This window comes from Dermacentor variabilis, chromosome 1 (assembly GCF_050947875.1).
Source record: "Dermacentor variabilis isolate Ectoservices chromosome 1, ASM5094787v1, whole genome shotgun sequence".
Lineage (NCBI taxonomy): Eukaryota > Metazoa > Arthropoda > Arachnida > Ixodida > Ixodidae > Dermacentor > Dermacentor variabilis.
In genome coordinates, this window is record NC_134568.1 from 106,659,631 (window position 1) to 106,674,304 (window position 14,674).

The following is a 14,674-nucleotide window of genomic DNA, read 5'->3' on the forward strand; positions in this document are numbered from 1 at the left end:
ACCCGTGGCAAACTTCTATTATTCTGCCATATACACCTACAAATCTTTCCGGCCGCTATATTTTATTGCCACTCCCTTTCTTCTCTTCCTTCCCCCTTTCCGCTCTCCAGTGCATGATTCCCCGGCGCGCCGGCTGCGGCAGGCTGTGCAGCGCGCTCCAAGTGTGAGCGCGCGCGCTTGTTTGCTCGGCCTCGCGGGCGGCGGGCAGTGGCCGGATTTTCCTATCTCGGATCTCGCAAGAGCCCGAGTCGCAACCGGTACGGAGAATTCGTGTCAGATGTTTATGGCCCCCGAAATCGGTTGAACACTCCCCGCCTCTGCCCTCCCTGCACGGTGGCTACACCCGGCCGCGCGCGCAGCGCCCATCAAAGCCTCCCCAAAGGCGCCGCCACGGAAGCTTCGATTGAAGCCGTGTGCCGATATCCGCTTTGGTCGGTCTCTGGAACCCCCGAGTTCCGAGGCTGCTCCGCTATAGCGCTGAAGCGGGTCGGAAAGAAGGGGAAGCGGGTACTCGACACACTTCCTGTGCGAGAGGTGGCGACCTGGCTGCACCTCGGCTGCCGCTATATAGTGAGCAACGAGGCCGTGGTTGCAGCCACCGCTTACGGAGCGAAAATTCTTTCCGCGCAAGAAGGGTTCGGCCGTGAGGCACCAATTCGCAAACCGAATTGCTGGGGTGCCCTAAGAAGAAGCGTTACAATGACGAATGCCAATGTATTACTGGAATGTGACTCGCGACGCTCCGGGATAAGCGTGACCCAGTAGACCACCCTGTCCAATGTTTTTGTTAAAAATTACCTTTCTTTAAAAATCGAATCAAGGAAGTTCAGCAGAGACGCTTTTCTGTGGGCTCTAATGCGATTAATGTTGTCAGTTATGAGTCATATAAATGAAAATGTAAACCAGTGTAACATACACTATGGAACACACTGTAGCGCGCACACACACGCATGTATGTATGTATGTATGTATGTATGTATGTATGTATGTATGTATGTATGTATGTATGTATGTATGTATGTATGTATGTATGTATGTATGTATGTATGTATGTATGTATGTATGTATGTATGTATGTATGTATGTATGTATGTATGTATGTATGTATGTATGTATGTATGTATGTATGTATGTATGTATGTATGTACGTCTAAATGGGGTGGAAACAGCGGAAAAACGACGACACGTAGAAGAAGAAACATACATCACAGGCGCTGACTGACAACTGATGGTTTATTGCAGTGGAGCAAAAAAAGAAAGCAAGAGGGAAGGAAGGAGAACAACGAACTCGTGATCAGCAAGCCGTTGTCGCGCGTTAAAATAGATGGGGTGAGAGAGCATCCGACTAAAGAAGTACATCTAAAACAAAGTAAAAGAAGTAAGCTTAGAAACACGTGTACTGATTTCTTATACACTTTCAAGGTATCTATACTGCGTTCCATATACATAGCAGTCAACGCTGTAGAAGCTACGCAAGAGGTTCGGTCAAGAAAAGTTATCACTCCACGCGTTCCGTCTATGCTTCGCTGGGCGTTCCACGCTTCGCTGCGCGCCAACAGCGTTCTCTCGCACCATCATGCACGTGAGGATCCTCGCGACGCCTAACATCATGCGTGGGTAAGCTAATGAAGCGCATCGTGCTAGACTTCTTAGTCACCTTGAGCAATCACAACACCTACCCCATAATTTGATTGGATATAGACATCACTTATCTTCTCAAGACGTTCTGCTGCAGCTACACGAAGAAATCACGAAGGAAACAAGCAGCGCTCAACTTAAAGCTATTCTTGCCATAGGCCTCAAGAAAGCTTTTGACTATGTTGACCACGATGCTATGCAGCAAGAGCTCGAAGCTACTGGCTGCGGAACCAAGCTTTATAACTACATTAGGGACTACTTACAGAGTCGCACGTACACGCTACGAGTAGGCGACATCACCTCACAACAGTATCCCCATCCGCAGAGAGGTATCCCGCAGGGTTCCGTGATTTCGCCCACACTCTTTAATCTTGCCATGTGCGTAGTCCATAGAGCACTACGAGACATCCCCGACATCAAATATGCGACCTACGCAGATGATATCACCATCCGGATCAACACGGCTTCGCCAGGACATATCCAAGAAACTCTCCAACAGGCTATGAACAGGGTGCATGAGGCTGCTCAAACTATTGGCCTTAGATGTGCGCCGCAAAATCTGAGTTGCTACTGGTCCATCACGAAAGATGGAGACCGCCCACTATACAAATTGTAAACGAAGGCGTGCCGATTTCTCAACCAAAATGTATTAAGATCCTCGGTCTCCATATCCAGAAAGATGGAGGTCCCGCTGCGACGGTGCATCACCTGCTCAGGCAAGGAGAACAGGTGCTGCACATGATGCGTAGGGTCTCCAACCGAGCAAACGGAGTGAAAGAGGCGGATATGCTTCAACTAAGAAACGCACTAATTATGTCGCGCCTGCGCTATCACCTGCCCTATACCAATCTCCGTCAGCAAGATATCAATCGCCTTGATGCGCTCATCCGGAAGGCGACAAAGCTGGCCATCGGCATCCCGTTTAGTGCCAGCACTAAGCTCCTCCTAGATATCGGTTGCCATAACACGGTGGTGGAACTAGTCAGCATTCATCGCCGTCGCCAAGAACTGCGTTTGCAGCGCACGTGTGAAGGCACGCACATCCTCCATAGAATCGGTAATCATCCAGAAGCTGCGGCCCTTCTGAACATGCGCCCACTACCCCCGAAACAACGCGAACGCCTAACCATAGCTCCACTGCCACGCCATATGAATCCAGAATGAGGTATGGAGAGGCGACGACAGCGAGTTGCCTACTTCAAGAGGTACACGGCAAGACACCCTGACGGCATATACTTCTACGCTGATGCTAGCGTTGGTGCACGGGGCTCCGCTATAGCAGTCGTGAATAACGACCTCCAAACTGTACATACTGAGTTACTCCCAGAGACAGATCCGACCTTAGTGGAACTGACAGCCATCGCCACCGGGATCAAACACATGCCCCTTAGTAACTCAGCCTACCCAAGGAAGGAAGGAAATCAACTTTATTCAGGTCCTGCAGGCCACGAGAGCTTCGGGCTCTCATGGAGTGGGCGTCTCCCACGACGGAACCGGGAGGTTGAGTTTCCTGGCGGCGTCGTGGACCTGCTGGACGGCCCAGAGTTGGGGAGCGAGTTCTTCGCTCCGGATTGCCTCTTCAAACTTGCGCTTGTCCTGTTCGTAGTTTACGTGAGCTTGCGAGCACGGCCAGAGTAAATGATAAACGTTAAGGGATGTATTGCAATTGGTGCAATAAGACTTGTCGTAGAGCTCAGGCATGTAATGGTGTAATCTGTTTTGAGTGGGGTATGTGTCTGTTTGTAGCATTCTGAGTGTAACTGCTTGAGCTCGAGTGAGCGTGCGGTGTGGCGTGCTATAGCTATATTGTCTGCGTTGTAGGTAGTAGTGTTTAGTGACTTCGTTGTATGTAGTGGGCGCGTCCTTATTCTCCGAGTGGTCGGGTGAAGCCGCGCGGTCTGTAAGCGCGCGCGCAGCCTCGTGTGCCGCCTCGTTAAGGTTGGGGACGTAGCCTACCCAAGAATCATATTTACCGACTCCATGGCGGCTTGCAGGAAATTGTTGCACAACGATCTCCCGACCCACATTTCGAAGTTTATTCAAAAGCACCTTCAGGGTCCTCTGGAAATAATCTGGATATCTGGTCATGATGGGCTGCCGGGAAATGAAAGAGCTAATCAGCTCGCCTACGAGACTTTGAACCAGGCACCCTGCATTCCGCGACCAGCCCAGACGAAAAGGTGCGCTCCCCTGCTTCTGCGGCCATATCAAGAGGCAAGACGCAAGTTCCCCAAGCTCAGCAAAGTGCTCACCCGTGAGCACTTTGCCCAAACTGAAACACTCCCTACGCCAGCGCGAATGCACCTCCTCCGCGGCCTCTTACCAGAAGATCCCCCACCCTGCCGATACTGTGGCGAACACCCGAACACATCCCATATCCTCTGGTCCTGTGGACCACCCCCACCTCCCCTTCCTGCCCCCACGAATATTTCCCCTAAACCCCATGCCGGGTGGCTGACAGAAGCAGCCAGCGCCGACGACCAACGGTACCTTGCGGCGTTTATCAGTGCTGCACTGAAGAATTGCGCAAGCGAGGCTATGGACTGAGGGCCTTTCCACCATACCAACCAACATGAAAATAAATTTCTCTCTCTCTCTCTCTCGCGACGGGTTGCAAATAAGAAACCCGTAAAGAACAAAAAAAATGAAAATGACATAAAACAACGCATTAGCAGCCGTATACCAGTGTGTTTGTTTTTAAGAATTAAGTCTTGCTTCATTCAATACTGAGCCTATATAAAAAACATTTGCGCACAATTGCGGTAAAAAAAAAAGATCGACTTATATCTAAGTGCGAATGCAGCCAGTGCATTACGTCTCTCTCGCTTCTACAGCGATGACTGCTATGTATGGAACGGAGTTTATACTTCCTTATATATTCCCTAGCGCAGCGGTGCCCACCGCGCGTTTGACAAGCTTTGAGTGGGTTGAAGTGAAAGGGAGCAGGCCCTTTGAGGTGCGAGGTGCATAGTGCCAGCAAATGTGGTCGTCCAGGAAAGCAAGGCTGATGCGCAGACTGCGAAACTCAGGGTACCCTGAAAACTTGCTACGAGGCCTAGCCGAAAAGTTGCTCTCTCAGCTTCACCGGGAGCCACTTTAGTCCACTCTAATTCTCCCTTTTCGTCATTATTTTCTACATTTCAAGTTCAATCACAACTAATTACCCCTGTGCTTTCCTTGGCTTCATTGCCTGTTGGCTTTATGTATTCGTGGTTGTATTGAGACATCTATGGAAGATGCATATCCTGGTAACATGGAATAGTACGCAGCAGGACAGTTAAGCTTTTGTGGCCTCAAAACATGCTACAGCCTTCCTCGGTCGTCGTCTAACTCCTCCTCTTTTCGTCTCCGTGACACGAGGAATAGAAGGAGGCGCGTGCCGACACTTATGATGCGCGCCTTCCTCTCAACCAGACGTAGCAGAAACCGCAAGCAACTAAGAAACGCCGAAACAACGCAAAGAGCGAATAATAGTGTTCCGCAGAATAAAAAAAAGTAAGGAATTTAACTACAGGGGTATTTGCTAGAAGTATTTCCTTTCGAGCAAGTGCGATCCAAAACGCGTTAAATGCGTAGACACGAAATTAACCGGCACCTTGGAGGCTGCCTGCACCTGCGCGCGCTCTGTGTCTATAGCGGGCAGGGACCACGTTAACAAGAAGAGTAGGACGCAGAGTTCTGGCGAGGTGGAGCACGCCGGTTGTGTAGCGGCAGCGCCCTCGGATGCGGCTCATTAGGGCCAATCGCGCGGCGTGCGCGGGCGGTCGTCCGAAAAAGGGCCATTCGTCAAGCGGCCGTCGCGAGTGGCGGCGCTTCGGGAAGCCCCTAATCGAGGCCCCCGTGCGCGCGCCACAATAAACCCTCGGCTCCGCGGCTCAATGGATCCGGCGCGGCTCTCTTTCTCGGCTCGGCGTGTGTGTTGTCTGCACGGAGGGGACGGGGGGCGTCACCGGTTCAGCCAGGACAACGACGGCGCCAGCAGCGCTCCATCCGCGAAAGTCCTGCTCGCGCTTCCCGCGCGCACGTCAGGCTGTTACGAGGACGAGACGTGGGCTCCTATAGCGTGCAAATATATATATATATATAAACACGAGCACTTCGCGCCGGGCGTTTCCTCCACCAATATACTCGCAGTTTCATCTGGCCCATGCTACCTTTCCCCATTCTAAGACGACTGCACGTAAAAGAAAGTACGGGGATATCAGTTTCTAGGGGGGGGGGAGGGGGGGAGGAAAAAAAAAGAAACACGTTCGGCCACAGAGTTAGCAAAGACTCGCGGCATCCAAGCTTTTGAGAAAGAATGGCGACAGCCGATAGAAACCCGCGTTTCCTATGCTAAATGTGTTTGCGCGAGCATTCCACTGTTAGTGCCCCTTATACCGTTTTTTGCTCCTTCATACTATCGTGCCGAGAAATGTTCATTAACTCGTATTCCCTCTATCAATTTTTTCAGGTTCATTATTCGTCACACGAGGAATCGCGTTGGCCAAACAAAAGAAATTTGCCTTCTCACGCACGTAACGTCCCAGGGTTTGCAACGCCAGGTTCTATGGTTCTTCGTTTTTCACTCCCGAATAGCGTTTCAACGCATGAGGCGCCAGACTTCTCTGCGAAGCGTGGGAAAAATAGCGCGTCCGTCGCATATATGTCTTTCTACTGTCGCCACATACAGCGTCCCAGAGCTAGTAATTCTACAGACTCTAGTCCACCGTGCGCAGAGAGCGCATCTAATTGTCACTACATAACGTCCTCTCACTGTGCTGTCACTTCAAGGTAACATTCCCGTTCCTCCCGTTTTGAATGCGAATCATTCTTTGCTTTATTCCAGGCACATTGCAGATGGGAGGTAGCTAGGTAGGTACGTTTCTCTGTCGGTTCATTTCGGACCTCTGTAAAAAAAAAAAAAATACTACCGGCAGTAGAATCGAACCTCTGCCGACGAGCACATCAGCTAATGCCCTAAACACTAGGCCATGATAGCTTTTTTTTTATTTATTGCCTGACACATAACAATACAGAACTCGGTTGGTGTTAATACACAATAGGAGCAAACACATCCTACATACTTTGTTTTTCCCAACAACGATTACTGCATGGAATTTGTTATCAGGAGATTTGGCTGGCCGCAAGACTGTTGATTAATTTTGTGAAGCTTTGTGCACCTCGCATTCAGGCCGACGAAGGCGCTGTGCGTGATTTATTCAAATAAAGAAAAAGGATTACACAATATGAAACTATGGAGATTTGAAAAATCTTATCTACAGCTAAACCTTGCCTCGGCTGACATCATATTACAACTTTTCTAATGTTGTCACAACCATAAAAAGCCAACAGACGATGACACCAAGGAAATTACAAAGGAAATTATTTGTAATTCTGAATTGAAGTGAACGAATGATAAATAAGTGGAAATGAAATTGGATAAGAAAACCTGGCCACAGGTGGTATACCAACCCACGTCTTCGCAATACCCGTGCCATCCTAATACCAATTAATCCACCGCGGCAGCGTTCACCCACCCACTTTCTGTAATATTTATGTATGAATGCTATAGAACTAACCCTTGGAGTGTTAGCCACCGCGACCACTCCCGGCCATAGCGGTGGATTTAGAACATCCTATCAACTTCAAGCGTCACGTAGTATACGTGAACTTTTTTTGGGTCATGGAAATTGGTCAATAAACCCTCACATGCTACCTGTAGGTATCAAAAGTGCCGGATTCGATCGAGGCCCTCGCTATGCGATGAATGAGAAGAAATTTAGGAAATCTAGGGGCCCGAGTTTCATTAATTTCATCTCTGCTTTCCTTGGTGTCATTGTCTGTTTTCATTGTCGGCGACGATGGTTACGAGGTGGAGCCAGAGTGGCGCGCGTGGTCTGTTTGGAAACAAAGCGCTTCATGAGCGGAGGTTGTCTGCGGCGGCCGCTGCCAATCGCGCCCACGCATCACCCGCGCGCTGCCTCTCGCGATCTCCCGATTAGCGAGGCACTCGCACCACACTTGGCTCCGTTTGCAACGTGCCACACGAGAAAGATTGTCCGCGCCAGCCAATATATCGCGAAATGAAGACACCTACATAGCTGCCCTCAAATTTCTCATGAGAGAGTATCGTAAGTCGGTGAATTTATTTTCTCGCTATTATAATGTTGTCAGTGATGTCACGATATCCAACCACTGTGGCGTGCATTGAAGCTTATTTTGGGCTTGCCCAAAATCACTCAAACTTTCTCTAAAACATCGCCTCGCCGAGCAAGCGTCATTGTATGCATGTCGTATTGTCATTCTGCACAGCCATATGCCATGCAGGGCCATAAGCATGATAAAATCGAAAGGGTGCATCATCAGATGGAACGGATAAGAAACGTATTCCGTGTGGGTCAATCGGAAGATATTTTTGAGAGTACGTTGGAGCATGTTTCAGAGATAGTGTGTGGCTTTTGCACGAAAGGAGTATGCGTGAGGTGGTGGCCTAGTCTTGACTGTTGGGACTAGGCCACTATCGCGCTCACACTCCTGTCGTGCCAAAGCCGCCTAGCTCTTTGAGACGCTTGACGCGTCACTATTTTATACATAGTAGTCAATGCTGTGGAAGAAAATTTATCACTCCGCGTGTTCCGTCTATGCTTCGCTGGACGTTCCATGCTTCGCTGCGCGCCAACAGCGTTCCCTCGCGCGATCATGCACGTGAGGCTCCTCGCGACGGGTTGCAAATAAAAAAACCCGTAAATAACAACAAAAATGAAAATTACCTAGAGCAACGCATTAGCAGCCGTGTACCACAGTGTGTTTGTTTCTAAGGATTAAGTCTTGTTTCATTCAATACTGAGCCTATACATAAAAAAAAAACATTTGCGCACAATTGCGGTCAAAAAGAAAACAACGAACCAAGTGTGAATGCAGCCATTGCAAGAAATCTTTCTAGCTTCTACAGCGTTGACTGCTATGTGTAGAACGGAGTATAGCTCTCTGAGACGCTTGCCGCGTGCGTTACGGGCCAGTTTCTCGTGCTCTTTCCTCGTGATAGCTCGAGCTTCGAGACGCGTTTCTAGACCCCCCATGTCTTTGGGATGGGCTCAATTTCCCCGGTACTTTTTCCTAGCAGCTATAGCGCTGCGTAGTAACTGTGCGACCTCGTCACGCGCTCATGATCCACCCACCTTCATCACGTTTTAGCATTTCTCCGTCGCTATACAAATGCCACCGTCGTTTTAATATAGAGCACATGACATAGACATATGTATGCATGACCGTATAGATATATATTACGAAATAACGACGGAAAGGAATCGGGCCACATTCCGCATTGTCGCCGTGTGCCATGCTTCACTAAGCATGACCGCGAGTGGTAGCGAAGCAGCTATAGGGATCTGCTAGAGCCTTCTACGGGGTAGATGCGTCAGTAAAATTTCTCACTGTGAGTTTAAACGCGGAGACTGATGATTCGTGGGGGTCAATAGAAGTCCATGACGTGTTATATATATATTTTTCGATGATTTTCCCTACCGAATCCTTCTTTCTTCTTCGGGTCTCGTGTGCTCGTATGGTGACGCCAGCGCTCCCGAATGTGAGAGAGTAAAACATCTTTATTAATAACATTTGAATGGCGAGAGCAGTGTGGGAGGAACCCTCAGTCCAGGGTCCCTAAGATGATTCCGGCGATGTTTCGAGCCCGTTGTATCACAGCTCGGAGGACCTCGGGAGGTCCGTCGCGGAGGGCATCGTCCCACAACCCGAATGTGACAGCGCCACTATGGCCAGGTGGAGCATATTCGCTGTGTTCGCTTCCTGGCGCGTTGCCCGATCGAAGTCGTGTGCGGCGGCTATCGCTGTGTGATAACAGCGTTGTGAAACGAGCACGGCATGCGTTTCTTTTTTTTTTTTTCGACTACGGAAGGATAAGGAACGTTTATGAGTACTTAAAACGAAGCAGTTTGGTAGGGAACGGCGGGTAGGGAACAGATTTTTTGCCGGCACTCACCGGAGTGGCGCTGCATGTACGATTTGAAACGGCAGCACATAAGATGTGTTTCATCGGCTATGCAGGGCGGTGGGTGCGTTGCATCTATATTCCGTATCGCCCTGAAGAAGTGGAGAGGGCACGTGACGCAGAACAGAAGAAGGCGCCCAGGTGAGGCGGATGCACCGGACTGCATGCTGAGAGACGCTCCGGCGAAATTCGGCGAGACGCGGGGCGGCCATGCTTTGGGCACGCCACGACGAGCAGCTGCAGAGCTGTGCAACAGTATACTTCTTTGGTAGGTGCGGCGGACACGTCACCCAGGAAGTAACTGACTGCTCAAGAGCGCGAAACTAGTAACGCACAAAATGCGGCGGTTACGAGGAAGCGTCATTCGAGGAATACCTACAAGCTCCTGGTGGCGGTGCGGGCGATATTTGTGACACCTCTGGTGTAGTTCATCTTGGAGGTGTTGTAATTGTTTATTAAAAATGATGTTGGCCTGGGAAAACCGGTCATCAAAGGAATTTTTTTTTTCGATGTAGAAACACGGGAAAGCAACCTATGTCAGAGCCGCCTATCACGAAATCTCAAATCCGTTACCCAAGCATCAATAAAAAAGGAAAAGACAGAAGAAAATATCAAAAAGCACTATACGCACACGAACACAAGCGCACCAAGAATGTCTCTGACAGCGTGTCAACATGTGAACGTCCATTCACAGCGCAAGTTGAAGGTTGACGATGGGTTCCAAAAATAACAGTGCGATGCGCATTGTAGATGTGCCGAAACCTTTATATTATACCTCATGCATCTCATGCATGTTGCACCTTCTCGTGGACGCCTCATGCACTCGTCTCGCTATCGTTATCTTTGCCGGCGCATGCATGCCGCTGGCACGTCTGCATATAAGGAGCAAGCCTGCGTGTCTCTAGGGGTTGTTGCTAAGATGTGAGTGAGACGTGTGATGTTCACGTGTCTGACCTGTCCTGCTTCACGCTACAGACGAGAAACAGCAAGTTGTACCCGACAACGGTTAGTGTGGCTTCTTTGAGGAATGAAGCGATAATACGAACACCGGGTAGGCTGAGTAGAACTTGTTGCTGGGCGAGTTGTCTTTTCGTACTCTTCCTTCTCAAGTCTTTATTTTCCTTTTTTGGCGCAACAATGTATTCTTCCGGGTAGGCTATTGCGAATTCCGTGGGCTGGTTTTTAATTTCAATAGGTATGTCAATGTTTGAAAGGAAGTCGGAATAATTAGTTCCCGAATAGAAGCAGTTACTGGGGCACGGAAAAACTCGCTCATCTAAAAGCTAATAAAAGGTATTCACAAAGCCTGAGGTATTCACAAAGCCTGTCCTGTGACTGGCGCAACATGGCCTTAGTCGCTTTTGCGCCATTAAACTCAAATTAACTAACAAAGCCTCCTTACACGCACTTACGCATGCATCAGTTTGGTTTCTCGATATTCGTCGGCCATGACATTTCGCAAGGCACACTCTTTCAGCGCGATATCTAATTGACCACGCGAGCTAAAACACTATTTTTTTCACCCTAAAGCCTCCTGCAGGCCTAGTTATACGCGACTATAGTAATTGTACTTATCGCATAGCCAATACGGCTCTTCCCCCGCCAAAACGGCCACACGGTCACGACTCATCGTTAAATGGATTAATTTCGCGGATACTAATCCAGGTCGATGTGGACTCACTTCCGCGCGCGTGCGACAGCGAGTGTGGAAACACCACTAGTGGGCTCGCCTACGCATGCACATTGGTTACAAAAAAATGCCCGCAATTGCCGTCGCCGCAGCCCCCCGAAAACCCAGACCCACGCGCAAATGTATTCCGGAAACGCCCGGCGAGCCATTTGTGACTCGGCAGCGACGCGCGAACGCAACCCAGCCTAGATGCCATTATTCATCACCTTGTGATGGGTGGATTGTCCCGCCCCGCTGAGCGTAATCGCCATTTCTGCAACTTACAGAAGCCGTTGGGTTTACAGAAAAATGAGAAGAAAAAAAAAGTCCCTCACATAAAAGCACGGGAACTAGATGATTTAGTCCGATACTAAATCTGCTGATGTAGAATCCAGGAAATTAATGCTGATACGCATAGCAGCTGCGTAATGATGTAATTTGCGCCCATATACGTATTTAACTTATTCACTCACTACAATATTCAACAAGTCTCACTTGGTGTTTGTGGAAAATTTTCATTAAACTTGGAACTACTTGGCATAACAAAGATTATAGAACAACCCTTGGCGGGTAGCCTGCTGCGAGTGCTGTTTCTACGAAATCGACAACGTACCTGCGAAATAGGGTGTGTCCGTGAGTCTCAAGCGGCTGTTAATTAGTGAAATTACTGTTCGTGTGCCTCGGAGTACGTTGACGGGCCGCATCCTAACGTTGCCTTTCTTGAATTGATCGTGTGGCTGATGAGCCAGCTCTCTGTAGCTTGCTAACGCTATTCGACATGATGATGTGGCTTGATGCATGGAATAACGATATGCGTAGTTGCTGACGTACTTAATTCTTTTTAATCAGAATAAGGCCTGTAGATTCCACTTCCGACACGCCTAAAGGGTTGTCCATGCGCGTTCGTACATGGAGCACGCAGTTCCCTGTAAAGCATGGTTGAGGCTGGCTTCACCACATTAAGAGGCTTTTGGAATTATTATGCAATGCAACAGAATGCTTCGGATTCCTTTACTCCTACTTTGAAGCGTCGTTGTGTACAGGGTCGTTCAAAATATGTGCGAACACGGCGAAGCGTGGCCGCGCTCCGCGGAGCGTCAGCGCATCCGGCGCAGTCGCGCATCGAAACAATGTGTCGCAGGCGCACAGGAGACTGGAGGTGGTGCTTCGTGTCGTCTGCTACAGCGCGGAAGCGCACCGTGCTTGCTTTGCTGGGAAGCGCACCTGTGTGCTGGCAGCGCCCAGATGAGCCGAGATGGCATTGTCGCATTTTACTGACTGCAGCGCATTTTTCAGTCCTATGGAAGGGTATCAACTTGCAGAGGGAGCTAGCTTGGGCACAGCAATCTCTTATCCGCTGGCGCTGCTGATAAGCTGCTGCAAATAAGTGCCAAGCTAAGCAACTGCTCTGTACTAGTGAATGATTCTCGGATGATTTGTGAAAGCACGATCCACAGCGCATTCTTTATGTTCATCGGCTGACAAACGTCAAGCTATCAGTTTTAAAAGTAGTGATGTCACTTTTTTTCTTTTCTTGCTTATTTCTTATGCTGCCTCAGTAGTAAAAGCGGTGTAACAGCAGAAGGTTTGTCATTTTTCGCCGAACCTTGGGAGAGCAAGCGATGTCTCGTGATCCGGAGAGCGAAAGATGGCGAATTGTAGCGCTAAGCGTACAAGCATACTCTCTGAGGAGGATATTCTTTCGACCATGAACCGGATCGTTCAGGCATACCGAAAGGAGCGAAGAATCAAGGATCATCCGCGGACAGGCTGTCCCAAAGTCACCAATGAAGACGACGACATGAACATCGTTGCGGCCGCTGTGGGTAAGCCCACTGCCAGTGCGACTGAAATTAAGAACACTGTCGGGCTTCTGGGTGTGTCGAACGCAACAGTGAAGCGTCGCCTGCGCGCGGCTGGCCTCAAGTCAAGAATAGCTGCACAGAAGCCACTTGTGAGCGAGAAGAACAAGGAGAAGCGCCTGGCATTTGCCCGAAATCATAAGCAATGGACAAAGGAGAACTGGGGCAAGGTCGTCTTTACTCACGAATCGGCTTTCACGACCAGGTGGGACCAGCGTCAGCGAGTCTGGTGGCCTGAAAACTGCCGGTAAGTGTAATCATTTAAGCAATTGTATCTTAAAATGAAGGATCATTTGAGGCACTAGTATTTACTGTTATTAAGATTTAAACGTTAAAATGCTTCTTCTAACGCGTATCAAGAATAATTTTTGCAGTGGCCTGACAACTGTAGTTTTGTAAAGCGCGTACATTAAGCAAAATGTCATGTTAAACTTTGACAAAGATAAAGAAATTCTCTAAAATAACGGCACAGCTATAATCAGTGACGAACGCTGCAACCATAGTAAGTGGAGTTTCAGAGTTTGTGTCAGTTATGGCTGAAATCTATTAAGATCGAATGTTTTAAGCTGGCGCGTACATTTAAATCGCGCAGAACATCTTGTTCATCAAGAAATATGTGGATTGGGAGAAAGTGACAGTAGCATCGATTAATATTAGGAATGCATTAGTGGCAAAGGAGGCTGCTATTGCCCTAGCGTGCGTCAGTACCAAAGCCAAGATCATCTTGTCTGACAGCAAGACAGCTGTTCCCAACTATTGTAAGGGGGTGGTCTCCAGTCAAGCCGCCAAATTACTAAGAAGATACCCCTCAAGCAGAGAGGTCTCCCTCATATGGGTTCCTGCTCATGAGGGCATTCCGGGGAATGAGGCTGCTCACAGCCTCGCTCGAGAATTGTACATCCGAGCTGCTCTGGAAGTGCCCCTGAGTGGACATAAAGACCTTTTCATGACGTATTAAGAAATAACCGAATTGGATAGGAGAACACTCTCACTTCCGGATAGGTCACTCACTCCAAAGGAGTGCAGGGACTGGAGGAGGCTTCAGGTCAACAGATTCTTTCCGTACTCTATACCGCACGATGAAGACAGTGGGGAGCCTGAGCTCTGCAGTAGCTGCTACAGAATGACTTCACAAAATCACTTAATTTGGGAGTGTCAAGATTCTCCTGGGGCTAAATCACAAAGCATCCAAGACCTTACCACCTGGGAAGAGCTGAACCGGAGCCACGATCCGGATCAGCAAAGACTCATTATGCGTCAGGCGGAGACAGCTTACTACAAGATTGTCTCCGCGGTCTCCGGTGCTGCGAGCCGGCTCGGAGGCACCCCCTCCTAATTGCTGCGCCCCGACCGTGAGACTCCATTATGACGGAAATAAAGTTCATTCATTCATTCATTCATCAAGAAATAGGTGCCGATAGAGAGCCAATTTTTACACTTCGGCATACGTAGGAATCATGCTTTGCCTGAGTCTCGGAATATTTGATGATCTCTCAAAACAATTGAATTCATAAA

At 49.0% G+C, this 14,674-nt stretch overlaps 1 protein-coding gene across 2 annotated transcripts in view; it reads right to left on the reverse strand.

Annotated features, from left to right (window-relative positions):
* LOC142582624 (uncharacterized) overlaps positions 1-14,674 on the reverse strand; it is a 195,008-nt gene that overhangs the window by 49,565 nt on the left and 130,769 nt on the right. The gene's annotated exons all lie outside the window — the stretch shown is intronic.